This window comes from Bufo bufo, chromosome 1 (genome assembly GCF_905171765.1).
Source record: "Bufo bufo chromosome 1, aBufBuf1.1, whole genome shotgun sequence".
Taxonomy (NCBI): Eukaryota; Metazoa; Chordata; class Amphibia; order Anura; family Bufonidae; genus Bufo; species Bufo bufo.
Window position 1 is genome coordinate 536,349,850 of NC_053389.1, and position 16,245 is coordinate 536,366,094.

The following is a 16,245-nucleotide window of genomic DNA, read 5'->3' on the forward strand; positions in this document are numbered from 1 at the left end:
TATACCTCTCCCCGCTCCTACTATGGCAACCAGGACTTTAATAGCGTCCTGGCTGCCATAGTAACACTGAAAGCATATTGAAGACGGATCCGTCTTCAAATGCTTTCAGTACACTTGCGTTTTTCCGGATCCGGCGTGTAATTCCGGCAAGTGGAGTACACGCCGGATCCGGACAACGCAAGTGTGAAAGAGGCCTTAGACTATGGGGGCATATCGCTAGGATATGCCCCCATTGTCTGATAGGTGCGGGTCCTACCTCTGGGACGCGCACCTGCAAGGAGAAAGTTGAGGAGGGCGCACTGCGCATGCGCAGCCACCCTCCATTCATTTCTATGGGGCCGCCGAAAATAGCCAAGCATTGGCTCGACTATTTCCGTCGGCCCCATATTAATGAATGGGAGCAGTGGCTGCACATGCGCGGTGTGCTCCCATTTACTTCAATGGGAGCTGCGCCTGGTGGTGGGCACCTATCAGACAATGGGGGCATATCCTAGCAATATGCCCCCATTGTCTAAGATAATATAACCGCTTTAATGCCCCATGCGGCATTTTTCTCACTCTCATTAATAGAAAGGACGATTCTTGTCTGCAGTAAGGACCCGTATAGGACATGTTCTATCATTTACGGAACAGCCACAAAGATCCGGAAGTGTGCATGACTCCATACATACAAAATATGGCTGTCTGCATGAGGGCTCAGAGCTCTTTTACATGGGCCAAAGATCTAGGAAATTATTGAGAACGAATGTTTGTATGCAGGCCCCTTAATAATAGGCTCCTGTATGACCAATGGCGAGTTCATGCGATTGCATCTTTTATGCAGCATATTGTTCTTCAGAAGAACACCACTCTGTGTAATCAGGAACGTGCTGAGGACAAACAATGAATCTGTATAGAGACGGATGGCTGTGGTCAAGGGGGAAGCTACCATAGTAGGAGCCGCAGTGGCAGGGGGTCCAGGCCCTAATGGATGTCATCCATTATGGCCCAGGCCTTATTACCTGGCTTGTGCTCTCTGCACCTGCTGGACTGAGTAGAAAAGCACAGGGGCCCAGGATCATTGCTTGACCTGTGTGCTCTTCTGCATCTTGCCTGCTGGGGAGAGTGGAATGTGCTCCATTCATCAGGGGAATGGGGCTAGGCAAATACTAATGTAAGGGGAACTAAAGGGGCATAACTATTGTGTGGGAGCAGTAAGGGCCAATACTACTGTGTGGGGGCACTAAGGGGGCATAACTACTGAAGTGGGCGAGGGGTTGTATAGCAAGCGTGGGTGGTCTGGACTAGCTGCTGGAGGGGAGGGGGGGTTGCGGGAATTTAATTGGGGCAGCGACAGCCTATTTTAGTTATGCCTCTGGTTGTAGTAATGACCGTACATCCCCATACAGTAGTGATGAATGAAGAGCTGATTCACACCATCACACCCAGCTTTCAGATCCCCAAGAAGACAGCACACAGATGACTTCCTTGTGCCGTGTTTTTTTCCATTCAGTGGGTGAATCTAATCCAGAAAAACCGACCAGGATAGAACCTGCAGTGAGTTTCTCAGATCCGACACAGATTTGTTAAATGGATGTTAATAGTCCCATTAATTTGTATGGACCAGTATAATATCCCTCTTAAAACGGGATAACACACTGAAAAATAATACAGTCGTGTTAATAACCACTAATGTGGGCAATGAGGAAGAATGTATTTTCCCAATCACTGCCAGGTCTACCGTGCTGTATAAACTCTGTATCACCACAGAACTATGTTCATCAGTGATCTGCCGCTCCTCTCAGGTCTACCGTACTGTATAAACTCTGTATCACCACAGAACTATGTTCATCGGTGATCTGCCGCTCCTCTCAGGTCTACCGTACTGTATAAACTCTGTATCACCACAGAACTATGTTCATCAGTGATCTACCGCTCCTCTCAGGTCTACCGTACTGTATAAACTCTGTATCACCACAGAACTATGTTCATCGGTGATCTGCCGCTCCTCTCAGGTCTACCGTACTGTATAAACTCTGTATCACCACAGAACTATGTTCATCAGTGATCTGCCGCTCCTCTCAGGTCTACCGTGCTGTATAAACTCTATATCACCACAGAACTATGTTCATCGGTGATCTGCCGCTCCTCTCAGGTCTACCGTACTGTATAAACTCTGTATCACCACAGAACTATGTTCATCGGTGATCTGCAGCTCCTCTCAGGTCTACCGTACTGTATAAACTCTGTATCACCACAGAACTATGTTCATCAGTGATCTGCCGCTCCTCTCAGGTCTACCGTACTGTATAAACTCTGTATCACCACAGAACTATGTTCATCAGTGATCTGCCACTCCTCTCAGGTCTACCGTACTGTATAAACTCTGTATCACCACAGAACTATGTTCATCAGTGATCTGCCGCTCCTCTTAGGTCTACCGTACTGTATAAACTCTGTATCACCACAGAACTATGTTCATCAGTGATCTGCCGCTCCTCTTAGGTCTACCGTACTGTATAAACTCTGTATCACCACAGAACTATGTTCATCAGTGATCTGCTGCTCCTCTCAGGTCTACCGTGCTGTATAAACTCTGTATCACTACAGAACTATGTTCATCAGTGATCTGCCGCTCCTCTCAGGTCTACCGTGCTGTATAAACTCTGTATCACCACAGAACTATGTTCATCAGTGATCTGCCGCTCCTCTCAGGTCTACCGTACTGTATAAACTCTGTATCACCACAGAACTATGTTCATCAGTGATCTGCTGCTCCTCTCAGGTCTACCGTGCTGTATAAACTCTGTATCACTACAGAACTATGTTCATCAGTGATCTGCCGCTCCTCTCAGGTCTACCGTGCTGTATAAACTCTGTATCACCACAGAACTATGTTCATCAGTGATCTGCCGCTCCTCTCAGGTCTACCGTACTGTATAAACTCTGTATCACCACAGAACTATGTTCATCAGTGATCTGCTGCTCCTCTCAGGTCTACCGTGCTGTATAAACTCTGTATCACTACAGAACTATGTTCATCAGTGATCTGTCGCTCCTCTCAGGTCTACCGTGCTGTATAAACTCTGTATCACCACAGAACTATGTTCATCAGTGATCTGCCGCTCCTCTCAGGTCTACCGTGCTGTATAAACTCTGTATCACCACAGAACTATGTTCATCAGTGATCTGCCACTCCTCTCAGGTCTACCGTGCTGTATAAACTCTGTATCACCACAGAACTATGTTCATCAGTGATCTGCCGCTCCTCTCAGGTCTACCGTGCTGTATAAACTCTGTATCACTACAGAACTATGTTCATCAGTGATCTGCCGCTCCTCTCAGGTCTACCGTACTGTATAAACTCTGTTTTTTACCACAGAACTATGTTCATCAGTGATCTGCAGCTCCTCTCAGGTCTACCGTGCTGTATAAACTCTGTATCACCACAGAACTATGTTCATCAGTGATCTGCCACTCCTCTCAGGTCTACCGTGCTGTATAAACTCTGTATCACTACAGAACTATGTTCATCAGTGATCTGCCGCTCCTCTCAGGTCTACCGTGCTGTATAAACTCTGTATCACCACAGAACTATGTTCATCAGTGATCTGCCGCTCCTCTCAGGTCTACCGTGCTGTATAAACTCTGTATCACTACAGAACTATGTTCATCAGTGATCTGCCGCTCCTCTCAGGTCTACCGTGCTGTATAAACTCTGTATCACCACAGAACTATGTTCATCAGTGATCTGCTGCTCCTCTCAGGTCTACCGTGCTGTATAAACTCTGTATCACTACAGAACTATGTTCATCAGTGATCTGCCGCTCCTCTCAGGTCTACCGTGCTGTATAAACTCTGTATCACCACAGAACTATGTTCATCGGTGATCTGCAGCTCCTCTCAGGTCTACCGTGCTGTATAAACTCTGTATCACCACAGAACTATGTTCATCGGTGATCTGCCGCTCCTCTCAGGTCTACCGTGCTGTATAAACTCTATATCACCACAGAACTATGTTCATCAGTGATCTGCCGCTCCTCTCAGGGCTGCTAGAGATAGCCGAGTTAGCGATTGGCAGTGTAAAAGTGCCACCAATTACTCGATGAACGAGCAAAACACTTGTTTATCGGGTAATAGATTATTCATGTTAACACAAAAATTGTCATTTGCCGGCACCAGATCGTGCTGTGTAAACAGCCTCTGCTGCCGGCAAACGAGTCAGTTTGGGAACGAGTAATGACATTAGTGATTGCTCGTCCCCATACTGTGGAGTAGATGGCAACTATCTCCTCCACCGACAAGCAGGCGATTGCAGGGAAGGAACACTGTGTAAAGGGGCCTTTAGTCTTTGTCATGGGACAACCCCTTTAACTATAGAGGGCTTTGTTCACATGAGCACCATTTTGTACCATTGCAGTGAAATTGATTTTTTTACGCATTTTCCATCTCTCCTTGATGTTCAAAGGTATATTTCCCATGCAAGATATTGGATTAGGGGTATGTAGTGACTTTAGTCATATAACCAAAAAATGTGTTTTTATCTTGCTGCAGTGCTGACTATATTAGGGTGCCATGTGGTATTGTCAGCACTTGGTACACTTGGTGTTCACAATCAGTGCTCGTGATGTTACAGTCTTCATTGTGCAGCCCTAGGCTAAGGGCCCTGTTACACCTGCAGATGAAGCAGGCGATTGTCGGAAAGGGAAGTGTTCTTTCCTGGCAGTTGCCTGCTCTCTAGTGGAGGAGACCTCTGCTATTACATGCTGTGATCTTCTCCTAGGTATGGGGAGGAGCGTTCACTAAGGAGGAGCCATCACTCGTTTCCATACTGAATCACTGCTGGCAGCAGATTGTGATTACTTCGCACAATCTGCCGCTGACAAACGAGGATTTTTAAACCTGCTAACAGATTACCCGATGAACGAACATTTGCTCATTCATCAGGTAATCAGCAGCAGCGTTACACTGTAAGATCATTGCTAACGAGCGTTCATACGAACACTTGCTAACGATAAACTTAGGGTACTTTCCCACTTGCGGCAGAGGTACTGCGGATAACATTTGTTAGACAGATCCGAATGCGGATCCGTCTGAGAAATGCATTAAAATGCCGGATCCGTCTCTCCGGGGTCATCCGGAAAAACGGACCCGGTATTTATCTTTTTCACATTTTTAAAGGTCTGAGCATGCGCAGACCGCAAAAACTGATTTATTTTGCAGGAACATTTGGGGCCGGACCCGGCATTAATGCATTTCAATGTAAAATAATGCCGGATTCGGCATTCTGGCAAGTGTTCCGGAATTTTGGACAGAGAAAATATTGCAACATGCTGCGGTATATTCTCCGTCCTGAAAAGGTAAAAAGACTGAACTGAAGACATCCTTATGCATCCTGAACGGATTTCTCTCTATTCAGAATGCATTAGGATAAAACTGATCAGTTCTTTTCCGGTATTGAGCCCCTAGGACGGAACTCAGTGCCGGAAAAGAAAACCGCTAGTGTGAAAGTACCCTTAAGGTGTAATAGGGCCTTAAGGTAAGGCCTCATTCAGACAGATGTGATGTGGACGCATTTTAGCATTCATATTACAGCCGCAAATCGCAGCCTGATCGCAGGTCTAATGATGTGAACTTACGACATCATACTGCATTCGGGCAGGATTTGTGGCTGTAAGGACACATGCACACGGTTCATGTTACACATGGATATTCATGTGGAAAATCTACAGCATATTACAGTTTTTCAGACTCTAATCTACAGGAATTGACCTGTAACGTGGATTTTGAATGGTCCAATTCATCTAAAATGGGACTTGCAGTAACGAATATGATTCCCCCCAAAGCAACCCTATACAGATATACAGCTCCTATTCAGGTTTCGGCTCTTTCCAACTTATTTGATAGAATGAAAAGTAAGAGTGCTACTACATATGTCCCTAGGTTCCCGCACAGCAACTTTATTTATACAAGAACAAACATTTATAGATAGGATCTGATCAACTGAGCACATTTCTTAAAAAAACAAATGACCCTTCACGGTGACTTTAAAGAGGTTGTCCGGGAATTAAGAAAATGGAAATACTAAAATATTACTTTATAATAAATATATTCTCAAGTACCTTTCATTATTTATAATGGCTCGTTTTGTCTGGGGAGCAATCATTAGGGGAAACAAAATGGCCGCTGTCCCATTAATGGTCCATTCACATGTCCGCAATTCTGTTCTGCATTTTGCGGAACGGAATTGCGGACCCATTCATTTCTATGGGGCCACACGATGTGCGGCCCGGATCCGCAAATGCGGACCCGCACTTCCGGGTCCACATTTCCGTTCCCGAAAAAACTAGAACATGTCCTATTCTTGTCCGCAATTGCAGACCAGATTAGGCATTTTCTATTAAGTGCCGGCGATGTGCGGTCCACGAAATGCGGAACGCACATTGCCGGTGTCCGTGTTTTGCAGATCCATGGATCCGCAAAACACACACGGACGTGTGAATGGACCCTAATTCACACAAAACCTGTCCTGATCACACATGAGGACAAGTTACTTTACAACACTGAGGTAAGGAACTGGCTCTTCCTCTCTACTTGTCACGGATTATGATCCTAAATACAGATGATAAGAACTTCAGCTGAATCTCTGTGGAATTTAGTTCATGAGACACGAAGTACAGAGAAGAGGGACAGGTCAAACTGTGGTAATGGAGGCTGCATACAAGAGCTGCTCCTCATTATCCACACCTCACCCTCCTCTCATGTCTCCTCATCTCCATTCCCACACAGATTCACCTGTATTCAGGAACATGATTCCTGACAAGCAGAGAGGAGGATGATGCAGCTCTCCTCAGTGTTGTGAAGTAAGGTTTTGTGTGTACTAATAGGATGGCGGCCATTTTATTTCTCCTAATCATTGCTCCCCAGACAAAACAAGCCATTCTAAGGGCTCTTTCACACTTGCGTTCTTTTCTTCCGGCATAGAGTTCCGTCGTCGGGGCTCTATGCCGGAAGAATCCTGATCAGTTTTATCCTAATGCATTCTGAATGGAGTGAAATCCGTTCAGGATGCATCAGGATGTCTTCCGTTCCGGACCGGAACGTTTTTTGGCCGGAGAAAATACCGCAGCATGCTGCGCTTTTTGCTCCGGCCAAAAATCCTGAACACTTGCCGCAAGGCCGGATCCGGGATTAATGCCCATTGAAAGGCATTAATCCGGATCCCGCCTTAAGCTAAACGTCGTTTCGGGGCATTGCCGGATCCGACGTTTAGCTTTTTCTGAATGGTTACCATGGCTGCCAAGACGCTAAAGTCCTGGCAGCCATGGTAAAGTGTAGTGGGGAGCGGGGGAGCAGTATACTTACCGTCCGTGCGGCTCCCCGGGCGCTCCAGAGTGACGTCAGGGCGCCCCACGTGCATGGATGACGTGTCGCATGGATCACGTCATCCATGCGCATGGTGGCGCCCTGACGTCATTCTGGAGCGCCCTGGGAGCCGCACGGACTGTAAGTATACTTCTCCCCCGCTCCCCACTACTACTATGGCAGCCAGGACTTTAATAGCGTCCTGGGTGCCATAGTAACACTGAACGCATTTTGAAGACGGATCCGTCTTCAAATGCTTTCAGTTCACTTGCGTTTTTCCAGATCCGGCTTGTAATTCCGGCAAATGGAGTACACGCCGTATCCGGACAACGCAAGTGTGAAACCAGCCTAAGTAATGAAAGGTATTTGTGAATATATTTATTATAAAATAATATTTAAAGGGGTTGGCCACTCTGTTAGCACTTATTAAAACTGGAAAGAAAGTAGGGAGATATTACACTTACTAATATATCTTGTTACGCAGATCTGCCTGGTTTCCTTGCTATTGGAAGCCACGCCCTCTCCTGTCCTGCTCTCACCACGCCCCCTCCTGTCCTGCTCTCACCACGCCCCCTCCTGTCCTTTTCTCACCACGCCCCCTCCTGTCCTACTCTCACCACGCCCCCTCCTGTCCTGCTCTCACCACGCCCCCTCCTGTCCTGCTCTCACCACGCCCCCTCCTGTCCTGCTCTCACCACGCCCCCTCCTGTCCTGCTCTCACCACTCCCCCTCCTGTCCTGCTCTCACCACTCCCCCTCCTGTCCTGCTCTCACCACTCCCCCTCCTGTCCTGCTCTCTCCACGCCCCCTCCTGTCCTGCTCTCACCACGCCCCCTCCTGTCCTGCTCTCACCATGCCCCCTCCTGTCCTGCTCTCACCATGCCCCTCCTGTCCTGCTCTCACCACGCCCCCTCCTGTCCTGCTCTCACCACGCCCCCTCCTGTCCTGCTCTCACCACACCCCCTCCTGCCCTGCTCTCACCACGCCCCCTCCTGCCCTGCTCTCACCATGCCCCCTCCTGTCCTGCTCTCACCATGCCCCTCCTGTCCTGCTCTCACCACGCCCCCTCCTGTCCTGCTCTCACCACGCCCCTCCTGTCCTGCTCTCACCACGCCCCTCCTGTCCTGCTCTCACCACGCCCCCTCCTGTCCTGCTCTCATCACGCCCCTCCCTGTCCTGCTCTCACCACGCCCCCTCCTGTCCTGCTCTCACCACTCCCCCTCCTGTCCTGCTCTCATCATGCCCCCTCCTGTCCTGCTCTCACCACGCCCCCTCCTGTCCTGCTCTCACCACGCCCCCTCCTGTCCCGCTCTCACCACGCCCCCTCCTGTCCTGCTCTCATCATGCCCCCTCCTGTCCTGCTCTCACCACGCCCCCTCCTGTCCTGCTCTCACCACGCCCCCTCCTGTCCCGCTCTCACCACGCCCCCTCCTGTCCTGCTCTCACCACGCCCCCTCCTGTCCTGCCCTTCCAGCTGCCTGTCTCTTCCATCTCCTGCCATAGAGGAGCTACCTTGTCCATGCCTGAAGGAATGTGCTGCTGTCTGGGTCCTAAAGCACCCTGCTTGTATCAGAGGTGCGTTCCTTCTGTGACTGGCACTCCTGGCTGGCAGGGGCTTAGCAAGGATACTTGTTAAAAGCTGAAATAAAGAAACTTTTGCAGGAGGAAGGGAGACTGAGGAGAAGCTATGATGGCAGATACAGAGCTCACTGACTGCAGACTCCGCCCCCTCTATCTCTCCTGTACTGAGAGGATCCTGCCAACATGTGAGGATGTAGCAGAGCCAGGATGGTGCTGTGGACCACAAACTGTGAGCAATCCCAGTGTCTGTCCAGTTTATGGCCCCTCTGCTCTGTGATCTTATCACACACATGTTTATTACAGCCAGACCAACAGTTCCGGAGCTTTAACCCCTTGTGAGCTGTCAGTATGGCTGAGGTCAGTGATATCAGCAGCAGTCACTGGTCTCATCTGTAAGGCTACATGCACACGACCGTTATGTGTTTTGCAGTCCGCAAACTGTGGATCCGCAAAACATGGACGGCGTCCGTGTGCGCTCCGCAATTTGCGGAACAGCACGGACAGCCTTTAATATAACTGCCTATCTTTTGCGGCCCCATTGAAGTGAATGAATCCGCATCCGAGCCGCCAAAACTGCTGCTCGGATGCGGACCAAAACAACTGCCGTGTGCATGAGGCCTAAATGTGTGCCCTCTCTTTTCTGCGCACTGTATATAGAGATCCGTGACCTCGTGCACACTGTATATACTGATGTGTGACACCCCCACTGTATACTGTATATACTGATGTGTGACCCCCACCACTGTATATAGAGATCCGTGACCCCGTGCACACTGTATATACTGATATGTGACACCCCCACTGTATACTGTATATACGGATGTGTGACCCCCACCACTGTATATAGAGATCCGTGACCCCGTGCACACTGTATATACTGATATGTGACACCCCCACTGTATACTGTATATACGGATGTGTGACCCCCACCACTGTATATAGAGATCCGTGACCCCGTGCACACTGTATATACTGATATGTGACACCCCCACTGTATACTGTATATACTGATGTGTGACCCCCACCACTGTATATAGAGATCCGTGACCCCGTGCACACTGTATATACTGATGTGTGACACCCCCACTGTATACTGTATATACTGATGTGTGACCCCCACCACTGTATATAGAGATCAATGACCCCGTGCACACTGTATATACTGATATGTGACACCCCCACTGTATACTGTATATACTGACGTGTGACCCCCACCACTGTATATAGAGATCCGTGACCCCGTGCACACTGTATATACTGATATGTGACACCCCCACTGTATACTGTATATACTGATGTGTGACCCCCACCACTGTATATAGAGATCCGTGACCCCGTGCACACTGTATATACTGATATGTGACACCCCCACTGTATACTGTATATACTGATGTGTGACCCCCACCACTGTATATAGAGATCCGTGACCCCGTGCACACTGTATATACTGATGTGTGACACCCCCACTGTATACTGTATATACTGATGTGTGACCCCCACCACTGTATATAGAGATCCATGACCCCGTGCACACTGTATATACTGATATGTGACACCCCCACTGTATACTGTATATACTGACGTGTGACCCCCACCACTGTATATAGAGATCCGTGACCCCGTGCACACTGTATATACTGATATGTGACACCCCCACTGTATACTGTATATACTGATGTGTGACCCCCACCACTGTATATAGAGATCCATGACCCCGTGCACACTGTATATACTGATATGTGACACCCCCACTGTATACTGTATATACTGATGTGTGACCCCCACCACTGTATACTGTATATACTGATGTGTGACACCCCCACTGTATACTGTATATACTGATGTGTGACACCCCCACTGTATACTGTATATACTGATGTGTGACCCCCACCACTGTATATAGAGATCCGTGACCCTGTGCACACTGTATATACTGATGTGTGACACCCCCACTGTATACTGTATATACTGACGTGTGACCCCCACCACTGTATATAGAGATCCGTGACCCCGTGCACACTGTATATACTGATATGTGACACCCTCACTGTATACTGTATATACTGATGTGTGACCCCCACCACTGTATATAGAGATCCGTGACCCCGTGCACACTGTATATACTGATGTGTGACACCCCCACTGTATACTGTATATACTGATGTGTGACCCCCACCACTGTATATAGAGATCCGTGACCCCGTGCACACTGTATATACTGATATGTGACACCCCCACTGTATACTGTATATACTGATGTGTGACCCCCACCACTGTATATAGAGATCCGTGACCCCGTGCACACTGTATATACTGATGTGTGACACCCCCACTGTATACTGTATATACTGATGTGTGACCCCCACCACTGTATATAGAGATCCGTGACCCCGTGCACACTGTATATACTGATGTGTGACACCCCCACTGTATACTGTATATACTGATGTGTGACCCCCACCACTGTATATAGAGATCCGTGACCCTGTGCACACTGTATATACTGATATGTGACACCCCCACTGTATACTGTATATACTGATGTGTGACCCCCCACCACTGTATATAGAGATCCGTGACCCCGTGCACACTGTATATACTGATATGTGACACCCCCACTGTATACTGTATATACTGATGTGTGACCCCCACCACTGTATATAGAGATCCGTGACCCCGTGCACACTGTATATACTGATATGTGACACCCCCACTGTATACTGTATATACTGATGTGTGACCCCCACCACTGTATATAGAGATCCGTGACCCCGTGCACACTATATATACTGATATGTGACACCCCCACTGTATACACTGATGTGTGACCCCCACCACTGTATATAGAGATCCGTGACCCCGTGCACACTGTATATACTGATGTGTGACACCCCCACTGTATACTGTATACACTGATGTGTGACCCCCACCACTGTATATAGAGATCCGTGACCCCGTGCACACTGTATATACTGATGTGTGACACCCCCACTGTATACTGTATATACTGACGTGTGACCCCCACCACTGTATATAGAGATCCGTGACCCCGTGCACACTGTATATACTGATATGTGACACCCCCACTGTATACTGTATATACTGATGTGTGACCCCCACCACTGTATATAGAGATCCGTGACCCTGTGCACACTGTATATACTGATGTGTGACACCCCCACTGTATACTGTATATACTGACGTGTGACCCCCACCACTGTATATAGAGATCCGTGACCCCGTGCACACTGTATATACTGATATGTGACACCCCCACTGTATACTGTATATACTGATGTGTGACCCCCACCACTGTATATAGAGATCCGTGACCCCGTGCACACTGTATATACTGATGTGTGACACCCCCACTGTATACTGTATATACTGACGTGTGACCCCCACCACTGTATATAGAGATCCGTGACCCCGTGCACACTGTATATACTGATATGTGACACCCCCACTGTATACTGTATATACTGATGTGTGACCCCCACCACTGTATATAGAGATCCGTGACCCCAGGCACACTGTATATACTGATATGTGACACCCCCACTGTATACTGTATATACTGATGTGTGACCCCCACCACTGTATATAGAGATCCGTGACCCCAGGCACACTGTATATACTGATGTGTGAGCCCATGTACATTGTATATATAGATGTCTGACTACACTCGTTCCCCCTTTTTCCCCAGGTGAAGGGCAGTCATATATTCATAGATGATTTCTAGGCTGTCAGCTGGGAGTAAGTTGTGTGATGATAGACAGGAGGCTCCTCTGTCAGCAGATCAATTTGTACAAATGTATTCATCAGAGTTCTTGTGCAACAAGGGGCTGTCCCCCCACTCAAAAGATCCCCCTCCTCCAGCAGTCCGTGCACCTAAACAGAAATCTCTGACAATTCAGAGCTGCCATAGATTTCTGGCTTCATTTGAGTCAGAAAACTGGTGAAAATGAACATAAATTTGTTGGTGTGACTGGTCACGCCCCATTCCGGCCATTGTCACGCCCTTTTTTTTTTCTTTTTTAAAGGTGCAGTTAAAAAGTTGCAAGTTTTTAACGCCACTTTTGAGAAACAAGGAAAATGATAAATCTCCCTTTCTGTTCATGGCTTACCCCCCCAACCCCCACAGAAACATATGTGTAGGACGGGTAGTGACCTTTCTTTATTCCTGGGACTGGGGCGTTCCTTCTATTACTATGTCTGTACAGCTTACTGCTGGGACTGGGGCGTTCCTTCTATTACTATGTCTGTACAGCTTACTGCTGGGACTGGGGCGTTCCTTCTATTACTATGTCTGTACAGCTTACTGCAGGGACTGGGGCATTCCTTCTATTACTATGTCTGTACAGCTTACTGCAGGGACTGGGGCGTTCCTTCTATTACTATGTCTGTACAGCTTACTGCTGGGACTGGGGCGTTCCTTCTATTACTATGTCTGTACAGCTTACTGCAGGGACTGGGGCGTTCCTTCTATTACTATGTCTGTACAGCTTACTGCAGGGACTGGGGCGTTCCTTCTATTACTATGTCTGTACAGCTTACTGCTGGGACTGGGGCGTTCCTTCTATTACTATGTCTGTACAGCTTACTGCTGGGACTGGGGCGTTCCTTCTATTACTATGTCTGTACAGCTTACTGCTGGGACTGGGGCGTTCCTTCTATAACTATGCCTGTACAGCTTACTGCTGGGACTGGGGCGTTCCTTCTATTACTATGTCTGTACAGCTTACTGCTGGGACTGGGGCGTTCCTTCTATTACTATGTCTGTACAGCTTACTGCAGGGACTGGGGCGTTCCTTCTATAACTATGTCTGTACAGCTTACTGCTGGGACTGGGGCGTTCCTTCTATAACTATGCCTGTACAGCTTACTGCTGGGACTGGGGCGTTCCTTCTATTACTATGTCTGTACAGCTTACTGCTGGGACTGGGGCGTTCCTTCTATTACTATGTCTGTACAGCTTACTGCTGGGACTGGGGCGTTCCTTCTATTACTATGCCTGTACAGCTTACTGCTGGGACTGGGGCGTTCCTTCTATTACTATGTCTGTACAGCTTACTGCTGGGACTGGGGCGTTCCTTCTATTACTATGTCTGTACAGCTTACTGCAGGGACTGGGGCGTTCCTTCTATAACTATGTCTGTACAGCTTACTGCTAGGACTGGGGTGTTCCTTCTATTACTATGTCTGTACAGCTTACTGCTGGGACTGGGGCGTTCCTTCTATTACTATGTCTGTACAGCTTACTGCAGGGACTGGGGCGTTCCTTCTATAACTATGTCTGTACAGCTTACTGCTGGGACTGGGGCATTCCTTCTATTACTATGTCTGTACAGCTTACTGCTGGGACTGGGGCGTTCCTTCTATAACTATGCCTGTACAGCTTACTGCTGGGACTGGGGCGTTCCTTCTATTACTATGTCTGTACAGCTTACTGCTGGGACTGGGGCGTTCCTTCTATTACTATGTCTGTACAGCTTACTGCAGGGACTGGGGCGTTCCTTCTATAACTATGTCTGTACAGCTTACTGCTGGGACTGGGGCGTTCCTTCTATTACTATGTCTGTATAGCTTACTGCAGGGACTGGGGCGTTCCTTCTATTACTATGTCTGTACAGCTTACTGCTGGGACTGGGGCATTCCTTCTATTACTATGTCTGTATAGCTTACTGCAGGGACTGGGGCGTTCCTTCTATTACTATGCCTGTACAGCTTACTGCAGGGACTGGGGCGTTCCTTCTATTACTATGTCTGTACAGCTTACTGCTGGGACTGGGGCGTTCCTTCTATTACTATGTCTGTACAGCTTACTGCTGGGACTGGGGCATTCCTTCTATTACTATGTCTGTACAGCTTACTGCAGGGACTGGGGCATTCCTTCTATTACTATGCCTGTACAGCTTACTGCTGGGACTGGGGCGTTCCTTCTATTACTATGTCTGTACAGCTTACTGCAGGGACTGGTGCGTTCCTTCTATTACTATGTCTGTACAGCTTACTGCTGGGACTGGGGTGTTCATTTTATTACTATGCCTGTACAGCTTACTGCTGGGACTGGGGCGTTCCTTCTATTACTATGTCTGTACAGCTTACTGCAGGGACTGGGGCGTTCCTTCTATAACTATGTCTGTACAGCTTACTGCAGGGACTGGGGCGTTCCTTCTATTACTATGTCTGTACAGCTTACTGCTGGGACTGGGGCGTTCCTTCTATTACTATGTCTGTACAGCTTACTGCAGGGACTGGGGTGTTCCTTCTATTACTATGTCTGTACAGCTTACTGCTGGGACTGGGGCGTTCCTTCTATTACTATGTCTGTACAGCTTACTGCAGGGACTGGGGCGTTCCATCTATTACTATGTCTGTACAGCTTACTGCAGGGACTGGGGCATTCCTTCTATTACTATGTCTGTACAGCTTACTGCTGGGACTGGGGCATTCCTTCTATTACTATGTCTGTACAGCTTACTGCAGGGACTGGGGCATTCCTTCTATTACTATGTCTGTACAGCTTACTGCTGGGACTGGGGCGTTCCTTCTATTACTATGTCTGTACAGCTTACTGCTGGGACTGGGGCGTTCCTTCTATTACTATGTCTGTACAGCTTACTGCAGAGACTGGAGCGTTCCTTCTATAACTATGTCTATACAGCTTACTGCAGAGACTGGGGCGTTCCTTCTATTACTATGTCTGTACAGCTTACTGCTGGGACTGGGGCGTTCCTTCTATAACTATGTCTGTACAGCTTACTGCTGGGACTGGGGCGTTCCTTCTATAACTATGTCTGTACAGCTTACTGCTGGGACTGGGGCGTTCCTTCTATTACTATGTCTGTACAGCTTACTGCAGGGACTGGGGCGTTCCTTTTATTACTATGCCTGTACAGCTTACTGCTGGGACTGGGGCGTTCCTTCTATTACTATGTCTGTACAGCTTACTGCAGGGACTGGGGCGTTCCTTCTATAACTATGTCTGTACAGCTTACTGCTGGGACTGGGGCGTTCCTTCTATTACTATGTCTGTATAGCTTACTGCAGGGACTGGGGCGTTCCTTCTATTACTATGCCTGTACAGCTTACTGCAGGGACTGGGGCGTTCCTTCTATTACTATGTCTGTACAGCTTACTGCTGGGACTGGGGCGTTCCTTCTATTACTATGTCTGTACAGCTTACTGCTGGGACTGGGGCATTCCTTCTATTACTATGTCTGTACAGCTTACTGCAGGGACTGGGGCATTCCTTCTATTACTATGCCTGTACAGCTTACTGCTGGGACTGGGGCGTTCCTTCTATTACTATGTCTGT